The sequence below is a fragment of the Festucalex cinctus genome, chromosome 2, assembly GCF_051991245.1.
Source record: "Festucalex cinctus isolate MCC-2025b chromosome 2, RoL_Fcin_1.0, whole genome shotgun sequence".
Taxonomy (NCBI): domain Eukaryota; kingdom Metazoa; phylum Chordata; class Actinopteri; order Syngnathiformes; family Syngnathidae; genus Festucalex; species Festucalex cinctus.
This window is the reverse complement of record NC_135412.1, coordinates 33,133,554-33,146,396: the sequence shown is the minus strand read 5'-3', so window position 1 is coordinate 33,146,396 and position 12,843 is coordinate 33,133,554. Positions and strand designations below refer to the sequence as shown.

Genomic DNA, 12,843 nt, shown 5'->3' with positions numbered 1-12,843 from the left:
AAATCAACATATGAAAAGGAAATCAACATAAGGTAACTCTGTCAGGTAAAAGACACATCAGCTTATCAACGAGAGGATTGATTAAAAGTCCTTTTTATTACTCACTGCATCCTTAATGGACGCCAGACTTTCAAAATGGAAGAAACAATTAGAGTTTTACTGCTTTGTGGGCAATGCTGATTTATATAAATCACTGCACGGGTGTAAATTTTCCAATAAAGGTCTGAACCACTCCTGGCATACATAATTAACATGTCCGTATTTGGTACACACCGTCGACTGCATCTCTTTTAATTGGAAGGACTCAAAAGTCACACCAATTCAGTCTCACTCAATCAACAGATTAGGTGTGCTTGGTGGAAATTTCAAATTGTTTTTTCCCTCACATATGCTAATAATCCTATTAGTTTTTTTCCAAACAAACATTATGATATCTATATATCACAATAATGTAGCATATGTAAATTAAATTTGCTTAGTTTTGCTTTATTAAGTTATACGTATGTTCTACCCATGAGTTTAGAGCTCTATTTTTCTTTCTTTTTTTTTTTTTACTTTTGAACCTTAAAACTGTCAGAATATGTACACCATATTTGTTGATGATTTCTCCCAGTAACTGTAAATAGTAATATACAAGGAGCTTCTGCTTCATGTTTGCTCCGTAAAATACTGATACCAACATAATTTTATTGTCAAAATAGGCCCAATGCGCATTTTATTTTGTTGCATTAAAAATACAAATACGTTTAAATTTGTTTTTAAATTAGAATTTAAGTGAGGCTTAGGGGCAGATATTTAATATCACAGAGATAAGAGGAGCCAAATTCAACATCTGGCATCATGGAGCAACTATTAGAAGGAAATTTAAACAAAGTAATATACAAATCATTTAAAGTGATCATTTAAACCCTGAAAGAAATGGCTTGATAATCATGGGCGGGTTTCTTATATGACACGTGTCACGCACACGCTCATGGATGTAGCCATCCATCCATCTTCTACTGAGGTCAGGTCGCGTGGGCAGCAGCTTTAGGAGGGAAATCCAGACTTCCCTCTCCCCAGCCACTTCAACCAGCTCCACCGGCGGGAGAGACAGTCTCTCCAGCGAGTCCTGGGTCATCCCTGGGGCGTCCAGGTGAGGAGCATGCACTAAAGTTTAAATCCTTTACATTTGACAATCCCCAGAGAAGAGTGCTATTAATAGTCCTACCAAATTTGAATGATTAATAAACTCGCAAAGTTATACATGGAGAAATCATGATATTCACCTCACTCCCAAATGCTGTGGGGGAGTCCGAATACGTTGAAATCACCCTCCACTCAACTTTCAACTGTCAATCAAATGCCACTCGTAAAAATAGATTCTACTTTGTCATCTTTCTTATGCCTTAACTACATGTTTGAACTGAAAAAATGTATCCGGGGGCCACACTCGCGCAATGCACCAGTTTCCACTTTGGCTGTCATGTTACACTTTTCAAGTCAGACATTTTTTTTTTTCCCTCTCACTCTTCCACCTTCCCTCCGGTACCTATGCCGAAAATGTCCGCCCGAAGCCCTGGTCAACAGGCTAAATGTCAAATTGTACTGAGAAAAAACGAGAGAAAAACTTCCCCATTTTAAGCGGACGCGCCAGCAGACTATCCGAAGGGAAGCATTTTTTTGCGAGTACTCATAGTTGCCAGTCTTTGTACATTTTAAGTACCGTAATTATTTTCAAATATGTGTACAGTAATGTGTCTAAGCACAAACCTTAATTCAAGGTTTAGGATGTGCTCACTTTTTGTGAGTGATCCAAACCAAAGGGCCTGCTTGGTTCCTTACATTCTGCATTTTAAATGACACACATGAACATAGCCTATTGTCATGCACATTCACACATAGCAATTTTCATGAATGCACAAAACTTAACCTCATACGCATAACAGATTCACTGAGATCTTTCACTTTTATTTCTAAAAATTCCTTTTGACGTTTGTGACAAATACTCGTCTGCGCTATGGAAACTTATTGTCTGCATAAGTCAGACGAGCTTTCACAAAGTGCCTTTGTAAACATTTTCATATCCATTCACGCACACACGGACGCACGCACTCCCGCATGCACACACACACTCGCTGAAACTAGCCAGCCGGGTTTTATTTTACAGGCTAAACCAACAATTTGGTGAACATAAAACATGGATGAAACAGAGTATGTGAGCAGTGTGATGTTGGTACAAGATGTGTCAAAATCCCTAATTTTATATCACTCAAAACATTTGATCTGGTTTAGGAAAAAACAACAACACTTTTTTGCTGCTTCTAAAAAAAAAAAAAAAAAAGACTCTTTTTCTGTGCTGTCAGCAAATGCAACACGAGGAACACATTTTTCCAGTAGAATTGTGAGCATGTACAGTAGACGCCTTTTTGCACAAGTCACATCGCGTGACAGAACACTGTCTATACTGTACTCTGCAATATATTTATCTAGCATGCCCAAAGGCAACAGATGGTAACATAACCTCGGAAAATCTCACCACTCAGGTTCCGATTTTCTGTTTTTCTTATGCATGCTGTTCTCTAGCCTCACTCTGCTTTTTCCTTGGGTGACTCGATTCATTTGAAGGTAACTTAGTAAGTCTGCCCTTCTAATCATATCAATCTTTTTGGAAATAACTTGCACACCATCATGACCACAACATGTTTTACTTGTGCTGTCAATAGTTCAAATGTCACAAAAAGTAAAGGACTTAAATTGTTTCAATATGTAAATGCTATTCTTTTTTTTGTTTACTTTATCTAAATATATATATGTATAATGCCCACCTGTAACCTTGTTACTTCTATTTTATGTGATTTCCTAGCCACTTTATGAATTTTAATTTTGTGGAAAAACATCAGCAGGGTCAGTCACAGTCAGTAACTCAACAGTTAACATATTCCAGCTCCTTTTGATTGCTGTTTTTATCACGAGAATCAAAATATGCACTTTTTCAGAACCTTCCCTTGTTCGCATGTTCTGACAAGGCTTTAGCAAGTCACTTGGCTCCAGATTGTGTTTACTGCCTTACTGTGTGTTTTACTAAGTGTGCCTTGTGGAAAATATCACCTTATAAAAACAGTTGCAAAACATCTAGTGAAATAGTACCACAAAAAGAAAAAAAAAACAACTTGTTGCTTCCTTCTTTGCTCCCCCCATTTCACTTGAATATATGTAAAACAATTCAAGTTTCAGATTTACCTGACACGTAGTCATTCAGTAAGTCATGATTTTTGTTTATTTTGTCGCATTTCAAGATAATTAAATTAGACTTGGATTTTTCTTCTTCTGTATATAGTTCTGTGCATTTCAGGTGTTAGTGCTGTAATGGAAATATTGTTTGTAAAGCAGATACCTTGGAAGAACATGCCTCATTCACTTGTGAAATGCTTCTGTTTTTGCTTTTTGTTAGCGTTTTTGCCTCAAGTATCTGTTTCCTGGGTGTGTACATTCTTTTGCAAGCTGTGAGGTCATGTGTGAAAAATGTATTGAAAAGCAGTCATGCCGTAACGTATCAAAACCTGTTTTTTTCCGTAATGATCAAGATATTCTTTTCTTACAAAATAAGCCCTATCTGAAAAGATGCAATGAATGCACTTTTATTTTTTTTTCACCTCTTGTACTCTCTCTGAGGTGAGAGACACAGAAACCAATGTTGGCAGCATTCTTTGGCAGTGACACACACACACACGCATGCACGGTCAGTAACACCTTATTCTCACTTTTTGATCAAAGTTTAAGCATATTTCTCCAGACCTTGAGTATATTGTCAAAACTGTAACATAAGATACATAATTTTGCAGGTTTACAATCATTTGTGTTGATTTAAGTCTCTATGATTGTATTGGTACATAACTGACTTGAATGGTTAACATGCTTTAGTTCAAATTGAGTGTTTTGAATAAATAGTTTATGTTAACCTGTATTGTTAAAAGTGAAGTCAACACCATTAAAAAAAAAAAAAAAAAAAAAAAAAAAAAATCTTTACCATAATATTTTGTATGCGGCTCCAGTAGTCTAAACACGATATTCTGGAATATGTTAAGCAGCAAAATCCACTTGAGGCGACCATTTTGCCACTTATTCTCAACTGAAAATGACATTTCTGGGTTCAGGTTCCTTATAAATGTGCTTTGCCCACATTTATCCACCCCAGGACACAAGCAAATCAGTTTATTTCTCTTCATTTCAATGAATATCCGCGTCTCATGCGCTCCATTTAAAGGAAATGAGAAGACATGCTTTGATTAGCGGTGAATTAAGTTGACTGTATTCACTCCCACAATAGCACAAAATGCCCTTTTCTAAATGTGCCACACTGCACCCACTTGCATGGGTCTGCAAAAATACCCAAACTTCGTCTAGCCTGCCCCTGCACAGAGTTAGACCACGTCTTGTGCCAGATTTGAACTGGGCAACCTCAGGTGCCCCTTTTTGATAAAGGGGATGGCCACCTCCGTCTGCCAAGCCAGAGGCACTCTGCCTGATGACCACGATGACTACGCAATTAGGCAGAGTCGTAACAACCAAGACAAGCTCTCAACATCCGGTGCCTGGAGGAAATCTGCGTGGGTGTTCTCCACCCCCCGGGTCGTACCACACGAGGAACTTGTTAACCACCTTGGTGACCTCAGCCCCAGAGATATGAGTGCCCACTCATTGTCCCCAGACTCTGATTCCTCGTTGTAAGGTGTATCACTATAATTGAAGAGGTCTTTGAAGTATACTCCCTATCCGCCCTGAGTCGAGGTCAGCAGCATCCAATCCCCACACACACAATGTTAACGGTGCACTGATCACAAACGAGGCAACGTTTTCTAAAGCATATATATATATATATATATATATATATATATGTATATATATATATATTTAGGATGGCAGGAAATACACATATTTAGCAATTATGACGTGTCATACAAGTTGGATGTAGGAGCCGCATGGGTATAACTGTAAAGAGATCTCTGTGCATTGCCGAAGAATCTCAGGCAGTTGTGTTGTCTCACCTGGTCTTATGTTTACCTCAGATGTTTGGATTAGAGAGCAGCCGGGCGAGACATATGAGACTAATCCATTGTACCTTTACACTCAACATCTACAACATTGTTGAGCAATTTCCTTAAGAAATTTAAAAATAAGTACATCATTTTCAAGATTTTCAGGTTCAGGAAGCCCACATAGGGTGTTTTTTGGCTGAAGCTTTTTATTTTTTTATTTTTTTTTTTTATTTTTTTATTTTTTTATTTTATTTTTTTTTTAAAGTGTATCTGTGCCCATTTGATTTTACCTTTGTTTTACAGTTTGTTTGTTTTTTCAACGATTTACCCACAATTTTGAAAACAGGGATCCTTTTTTTTTTTTTTCAAAAATATTGCCACAAATGACACACTTCCATCAGAATGTACACACTTAAAAACATACATATTTACAAAAATGCTATTTTGTTGCCATCTCACGAACGCAGTCTGAAAAGATCAGACACTATTGCAATTAGTTACACACTGTTGTGACCAATACAAAACATATTTGTAAAAAAAACTATTTTAGGGAATAGCATGTGCTAGACTTTTTGACAGATATTTGTATGTAAGAGGTAATTTTGATGACAGAAGAACAAACCCACAAACTGTTTTTTTTCCCCCAGAAATAAATTTTGTTTTTCTTGTAAGGTTAAAAAAAATGACTTGTCACAGCAACTTTTTTTTTAATCCATTATAGATTATGGAGACTTGTTTTGAATACTTCAGCTCAATGTCTGACAAAGAATGATTTGGTCTTCCATGCTTCTGAGTTTATTACTAAATGTAAGGCCTTGACCCATCATTGTGAACTGTATACTCTTGAGTGCGATGGCCTCCATTGGCTACCAGCGGGTTGGCTCACTGGTACATTTTTACAGTATCTGCAAGGCCATTATTGGACTACTGCCCATTTACATTTTCAACTTGATCACGCAGAGAAGTATAGTTCTTACCGTTTGCGTTCAAATCACACTTTGTTGCTTACCGTTCCATTTGCCCGCACTGAGTTTGGAAGAAAAAAAAAATCTTTTATCTTCTCTCACCCTTCTACATGGAACCTGTTGCAAAAGGACTACAAATTACAGTAACATAATCTATCTTCTTAAGTGACTTTAAATCCAGATTGAGAACATTTCTGATGAACTCCTTAACTTGCACCTGTTTTGTATGCTTTTTACAGTATTTTGTGTTTACATTTTGTTCCAAGTGTAACTTCTGCTCCAATAACATAACACTCAACAATGAAAATCAGAACAAAATGGTAGATTTTGCTACTACCGTTAGACTAATAAAAATCTGTAGACAAATAAAAATGACTGAATGAAGTATTTTCAATTAAGCATATGCATACTTCCACACTTGGTGGATATGAATATCCAATGTGTTTATTGGTATGGTCAGTGACAAGCCAGTGGTTTGTAATGACCAGGAAGTAACCTCACAATCCTTATTTATGTCAAGATATGAAAATGTGTGTATGTATGTAGTGTGTGCAAATCAATGTGTGTAATGTTTTGCAAAAAGTGTGAAGCTGAGTCTGTGCCTATTGTTGTGTAACTGTGGACAAGTGTTTTGCTCCTTGTGTGTAAACATCGACAACTGTGTGGACATTTTCATCTTAGTGTAAATGACTAGAAAAAAAAAGAAGTAATGCTTATATATGTTTTAAATGAAATGGTCATTTGGCACATCAACACCATTATCAATATGAGTACTTCAATGGGATTTTGTGAAATAAAGCACTAAATGGGCCAAAATCACGTTGTTGCTATGTTATTTGATCGTCACCCAGAAATGTCGAACACATTTGTAATGATATTACCTGATGAATATACAGTATGGCCTATAGGGAGAGGGAGGGAGACAATGTTGGTCACAGAGAGTTTAATTTATATTTGTGTGGGAATTTTGACATCTACTAGTGAACACAACTTTTTTCTGTCCTACTATCATACTCACACCAATTGCTCCATCCTAAAGTGTAGTGAGCAACTCTGTGAGTAGTATCAACTTTTAATAATTAAGGCATTATGATAGTGACTTAATTGAAAATGTAATAAGCAATAGTAATTACTTCATTTGATTGAAGACTCTCTTACATCATGGTTATTTAAAACTGTTAATTAGCAGTCATGGGAATGTCTCTTTTTTTCCCCCCCTTTTGATTTTGAACACAAATACATTTTCATGAATTGAACTCTTCAATGGAAAAAAAAAATCTTTTTTGTGATAATTTTTAGCTTCATGGTTTAAATTCTTTATTCTCTAACGTGTCAGAATATTTTATTTTTGGTTTATTTTTAGAGGTGGGCATTCTGTCACTATTGACGGAAGGTCCGTCAATCTGTCAATGATGGACGTTTTGTTGACGATGACCGATTGAAGGGAGATTTCGAAAAATTGACAAACTCATTTCGAAAAATTGACAAACTAAGCATTGCCAGAAGGTTTTTTTTGTCAATCCATCAATACATTCAGTAATCTGTCAACAACGGACATCCCGTTTTGCTGACAGATTGGATTGACGGATAATAGAGCATTGACGGATGTCCACTTCGAAAGATGGAAACATAGACAGATGCTCATTTTGCTGAGCAATCGACGAATGACGGATTGATGATTACAATGCGGTTCACCTTGAAATAATGAGGGATTGACGATGACGGAAGGGTGTCCCACCTCATTGACACGCCCACCTCTGATTATTTACAACTCAAACTTTAATGTCATGAATAATTTGCTTGCCAGGTAGACATCTACTTGACTGATATAATGTGTCTGATATAATGTCTGTCATGGGTTTGTAATATGGGATGGATGCAATCATCATGTGCATACAGAGATGAAAAGGTCTTGCCAGGTGTGAATAAACGCTTTGAAATGTCTGATTTAGAAAAAGCTTTGTGTGATGACATGCACTGTTTCATGTTTATCAACAGAAATCAGATGGCAGAGTGCAGATTGGACTGCAGAGTCACCTTCAGCAGACCGCTCAAAAGTAAGGCAAATCTTAAAGAAGACACTTTTTTTTTCACAAATTATTCACCTGTCTATGAGGGTGTACCCCACCACTCACCCAGAGATAGCTCGGTTTGATTGGCTTCACCATAGCCATGAATTATTCTGTTTTGTGACTGGCAACAGGTTATTGTATCTTCTGCAATTCGGTGGAAGAACATTTTATTAATTTGTTGTTTTTGTCACATATACATTGCACATAGATGGGTGCAAACAAAGATGTTTGGATTTTGTCAGACAAATTAAGTGTAATTGGGTAATTTCCCGTGACACCCCTGGTGATGCCTCATGACACACCAGTGTGCCATAGCACCCTGGTTGGGAATAACTGCCCAAGTCCACGTATTGTTTTTTTTTAATCAATATGTCCACTTTAATGTTTCCAGTGTCTTTAGAAGACCATAATTACTTATTCTGCATACATTTCATCAGTCAAATATCAAGTAATTTGTATTAAAAATATCATATTAAAGGTACACTCAGTATTATACAGTGGCATCTAGTGGTGAAATAAAAAGTCATTAATTTAAAAAAAACAAATGTTTGTGTTAGTAGTAAATAAGTTGTATCGCATAAACATACTTTTTTAAAATATAACGGTAAGTCTATAAATCACTAATTATTTTACATGGCCGCGCCGCGCCTTCTAGTGTCCGCCATGTTTCGCCGCCATCTTTCTGCTACGGGTGCCGTCAAAGACAAATTTCAGCAATCCATTTCTTAACGCGTTTTTGGGACGCCTTTGCAGACGCACGTCCGGTTTGTGTCGCGACCGCATGTAAACGAAGAAGAAGAGTTTCCGGTCCCCGAAGAGAGCATTATCAAGCATCACAATTGCTTTGGGAATTTATTTTATTTCAGCGCGACAAAACAAGAGTTTATATTGTAGCTGCATTTGCCAGACGGAGAGAAATGAGGAACAGACTAGGTTTGGTGCCTTCGACTGCTTTCTACTTGACCGGTAAGTAAGAGTACATTTGTGTTTACGTTTTGAGAGCGAGAGAAAAAGTATGCACCGTACTAATTAATGCGATGTTCGTACCATTGTTTTACGATCACTGTAGCTGTTGATTAGCAACGCCACACCACTCGAATGATTTCGTTATGTATCTACTTTATTGCTTTGAAAAAAAAAAAAAATTGGCACGTTATATTCAGAGTAAATGCGCAAGTTATTGTGTAATGTAATGTAACTGTGATTTCGGAGGTATATTTGCCCATAACTTCAATGGAGAATCTAAAGCATACTGTATTAGTGGAGGAGTTGAAAATTATTATTTTCGTTGTGGTTGGTGAAAATAGTGTTCTCGAAATTAATTTTCGGCAGTGAATAACTTTCTGGACTTAAATGCTGGCTGCACCGTAAGCACTGCTAGAGTCTGAACTCTCTCACTCAAGTGTGTACCGGTCCATTGTGTAATTGGGTGCACAAGAATTTACAGGCTGCTACGTTTTCCACGGAAACTCGACAAGCAAGCAGCCTTTGCATATTCTATGCAGTATGCAGTCAAGTTACTTTTATCTAGCTAATACAATGTTTTGGGCCCCAAAACTAAAGATCTTACCTCTATTTTGGGGGCTTTGTTGGAAAGTTGGTGACATATAGTAGTATCATCAATTATTCTATTTTATTTTATAATTTTGTTTTTGTTTGTGTCACACTAGATCAACAGCCAAACTTGAGGGGTTCCAGAACCATATTCTGATGTATACAAGCATTCATGCACCGTTTAAATACATCACCAACCTGCAAGAAAAAAAAATATCAACGGGAGAGTCAGCAACCAAATTGGAATGCCCCGAATGAGGACACTTGAATGGAGGACCCCAGAAGGCTTCGGTGTTGTACCACCAGTATCTCCACCTACCATATCTGAGCTGCAACAAACTGAAGTCAGCCGACGTCTTGGTATGTCATTTACATATGGACGGCATTGCACACTACATTAACTTTTTGTGTGAAGCAATACGGAATGGTCACATGTACAAGCACCACTTGTTTTACACAGGACCTGCTGACCAGGTGTCTGAAGCCATGGAGTGACTCCTCCCTCACTTTCCTCAGCAAGCCTTTGAAGAATATGATATCATCGTTGGTGGGAACATGCCCTCACTCCATAACATGTACTAGTGCAGTCAAGGAGCATGTCAAACTTAATAAAACCAGCAAACATTGAAGTGACTTCATTATTACTGCAGTCTGTTCACACAATCAATGGACAATCATTCCTTAGTTTTGCCCCAATAACATCATAGAGTAGGCGAAAAGTCGTGTTACAGATCATACTGTGTTCGGTAGAGTTTGAGGAATGTTGCAATGTTAATGGGGGACAATGTCAGAAAAAACAAACAAACATCAAGGTATTGAGGTAATCAGATATTTTAGCTGTGTACAACACATACCTGCTTTGTAACACTACTTTTGGCCCAAACCTGTATGTCTATTTTCCATATATTGAAATGCACAGCGTATTGGTAAATTTCTGGAACAACTGCAATTCATGTAGCTCATTATATTCTAACAGCATTTTTTTTTTTTTTAAGTTAACATGTTCATTTCATGTAGACTTTTATTTTACTTTATTTTATTTATTCATTTTCATGTACTGTACCTTACATTCATTGGCCAATGAAGAATTACTTGTCATTGCAAGCATTTATAATAATTCTCCAGGCTTTTGATGTTTTACATTTCTGGTCATGTAAAATAGTGTTAGGTTAGGTGTCGAATGAACACTGCATGTTGACGCCAAAAGAAATAGTATTTTTTAGTTATTCAAAATGTGCAAATTAACACACAACAACAATATACAAGTTATACAAACTACAACAACAAGTGTCAGACATGGACTAATTATATGCCAGGTAAAAAACCTTTGTATTGTCCTCGAGGATCTGGGAAAGTGTCACTTATTTGCTACAAGTCCACCAAGGTGCTGCAGTCTGGGATCCAGGTACAGGAAATCATGGTGGTGCTGATGTGCCAGCAATGTGTCAAAAAGTATTTCTTGGTGTCAGTCTATCAGCTGGACTTGGATATCTTCATGTTCCTCCATGGTCATTTCCTGTACGAGTCTCTGCAAGAAGGTAACAATTGTATGTCAGATGAGGTACCAAACAATGAACTGAAAGTCACTGAGCCAATGAAGTACATTATTACATGAGCAAGACTATTTGTGAAAGCCATGTAAATTCCTGCACATCGAAGTACAAGGAAGCTGTTGTATCTTCAATCAAAACTAATTAAGTTGCTTAGTGATATTTATTGGGTAAAATTGTTCAATATGGCGACAAATCGATATCTGAGTAAAGGATTTCAAATGTTTTTGTAAACAGCACTTTTCTGAGTGATTAGTAGCAACAAGACACGGGGGGAATTACGAGTCTGAGTTGCAAATGTGTAGTTCAGTTCACACCATTATTTTGTACGATATACTAAACAAATCAGCAAACGATGTAATCTAAATACCACATATTCCAAGCAAAGGTATGTTTTGAGCCATTCACATGCATGCTCGAATGGATTATTTTTCAGTGCTGACATAATTGTACGTTACATGACACCGCGTTCTCTTTCCTCGTCATCTCCCTCGCCCCCTCCACGCCCTCGTTGAGATGGTCCAAATGTCTATAAAACATATAACATAACTGTGTTCTCTGTTGCATGGTTTAGTTGCACTAACAAATATGAACATAGATATAGCTGACGTACAGTATTTCCTAACAATGCCACAAAAATATTAATTCTGAAATTAAATGACTAAATCACAAATTTCGGGATCTGTACAGTATGTCTCAACAAATGCAATTCACTTACGTCATCACATTTGCGCTTCTGTTCTGGTGAATTTCGGTGGTAGGCTGGCGAAGTGTGGTCTCTCTGGGACACCGTACTTCGTGTGCTTAAAATCATTGCATTCTCTTGTTTGACCGATAGATGGCGGTCGTGAGCTACACACTGGGGCTTTAAGAACACATTATTAGGTCAGTGACATTTCTTTCACCAAAAGCCAAAATGCTACCTCTTATGTGAACTACTGGTTGGTCTGTTATGGTTTGAACTTGCACCTCTGTTTTGTGGAACAACATAATTGTCTCCAACATGCACACAAGCAGCATGCACCAGTCATGATACCCTAAGGCCTGGATTAATTAAGCTATGAAAACCCATGAGCAGAGAGCATTCAGCAGGTGCCTGTTTGCCTTGCTGTGGGACTTGTTTTTGGCACTGCTGCTCATTATAAATCTATAATGAAGTTACAGTTTTATTTTTGTTTTTTTAATACTGTCATTGGCAATACGTTTGGCTATACTGCTGTATATTGTATAGTATAGAGTATTGTTTGGGGAGGTGCATTCTTACAAACTATACTTTATTGAGAAAATACACATTTAAAGATGTACTTCTCCAAACATATAATAAATATTCCATATAGCATCTTAATTGGAAATGCAGTTATGACTGAGTCAAATTTCAGATCCGTTTTGATGTGACTTTACTGTCACATTTCACTGAGAGACATCACGACCAGTCAATGGTGCTGCTACAATAAAGTGTCTGAAATAGTGGCCAATCACAGTCCAATTATACCATGCAGGAAGGCAGAATTTAAACCTCATGATACTGAAGTAGAGAAGTTTTATCAATAGTTTTCAGTTGCTGTAAATATGTATAGAGATCCTGTTTCAATATCAAATCCTGCACACATTATGTAGGTTTCCAGAAGTGGATGTGACACGAGGCCCTGCACAAACCACTCCAATAGACATCATTTTCAAACTT

At 37.2% G+C, this 12,843-nt stretch overlaps 1 long non-coding RNA gene across 2 annotated transcripts in view; it reads left to right on the top strand.

Annotated features, from left to right (window-relative positions):
• Positions 1-12,843, top strand: part of LOC144014615 (uncharacterized) — a 101,505-nt gene that overhangs the window by 31,058 nt on the left and 57,604 nt on the right. Inside the window, exon 3 of one of the 2 annotated variants that reach the window (XR_013282509.1) lies at positions 7,982-8,040. This is a non-coding gene — a long non-coding RNA (uncharacterized LOC144014615). Of the gene's footprint in view, positions 1-7,981; positions 8,340-12,843 lie in introns of those variants that run through there. The other variant, XR_013282508.1, reaches the window with a different exon arrangement.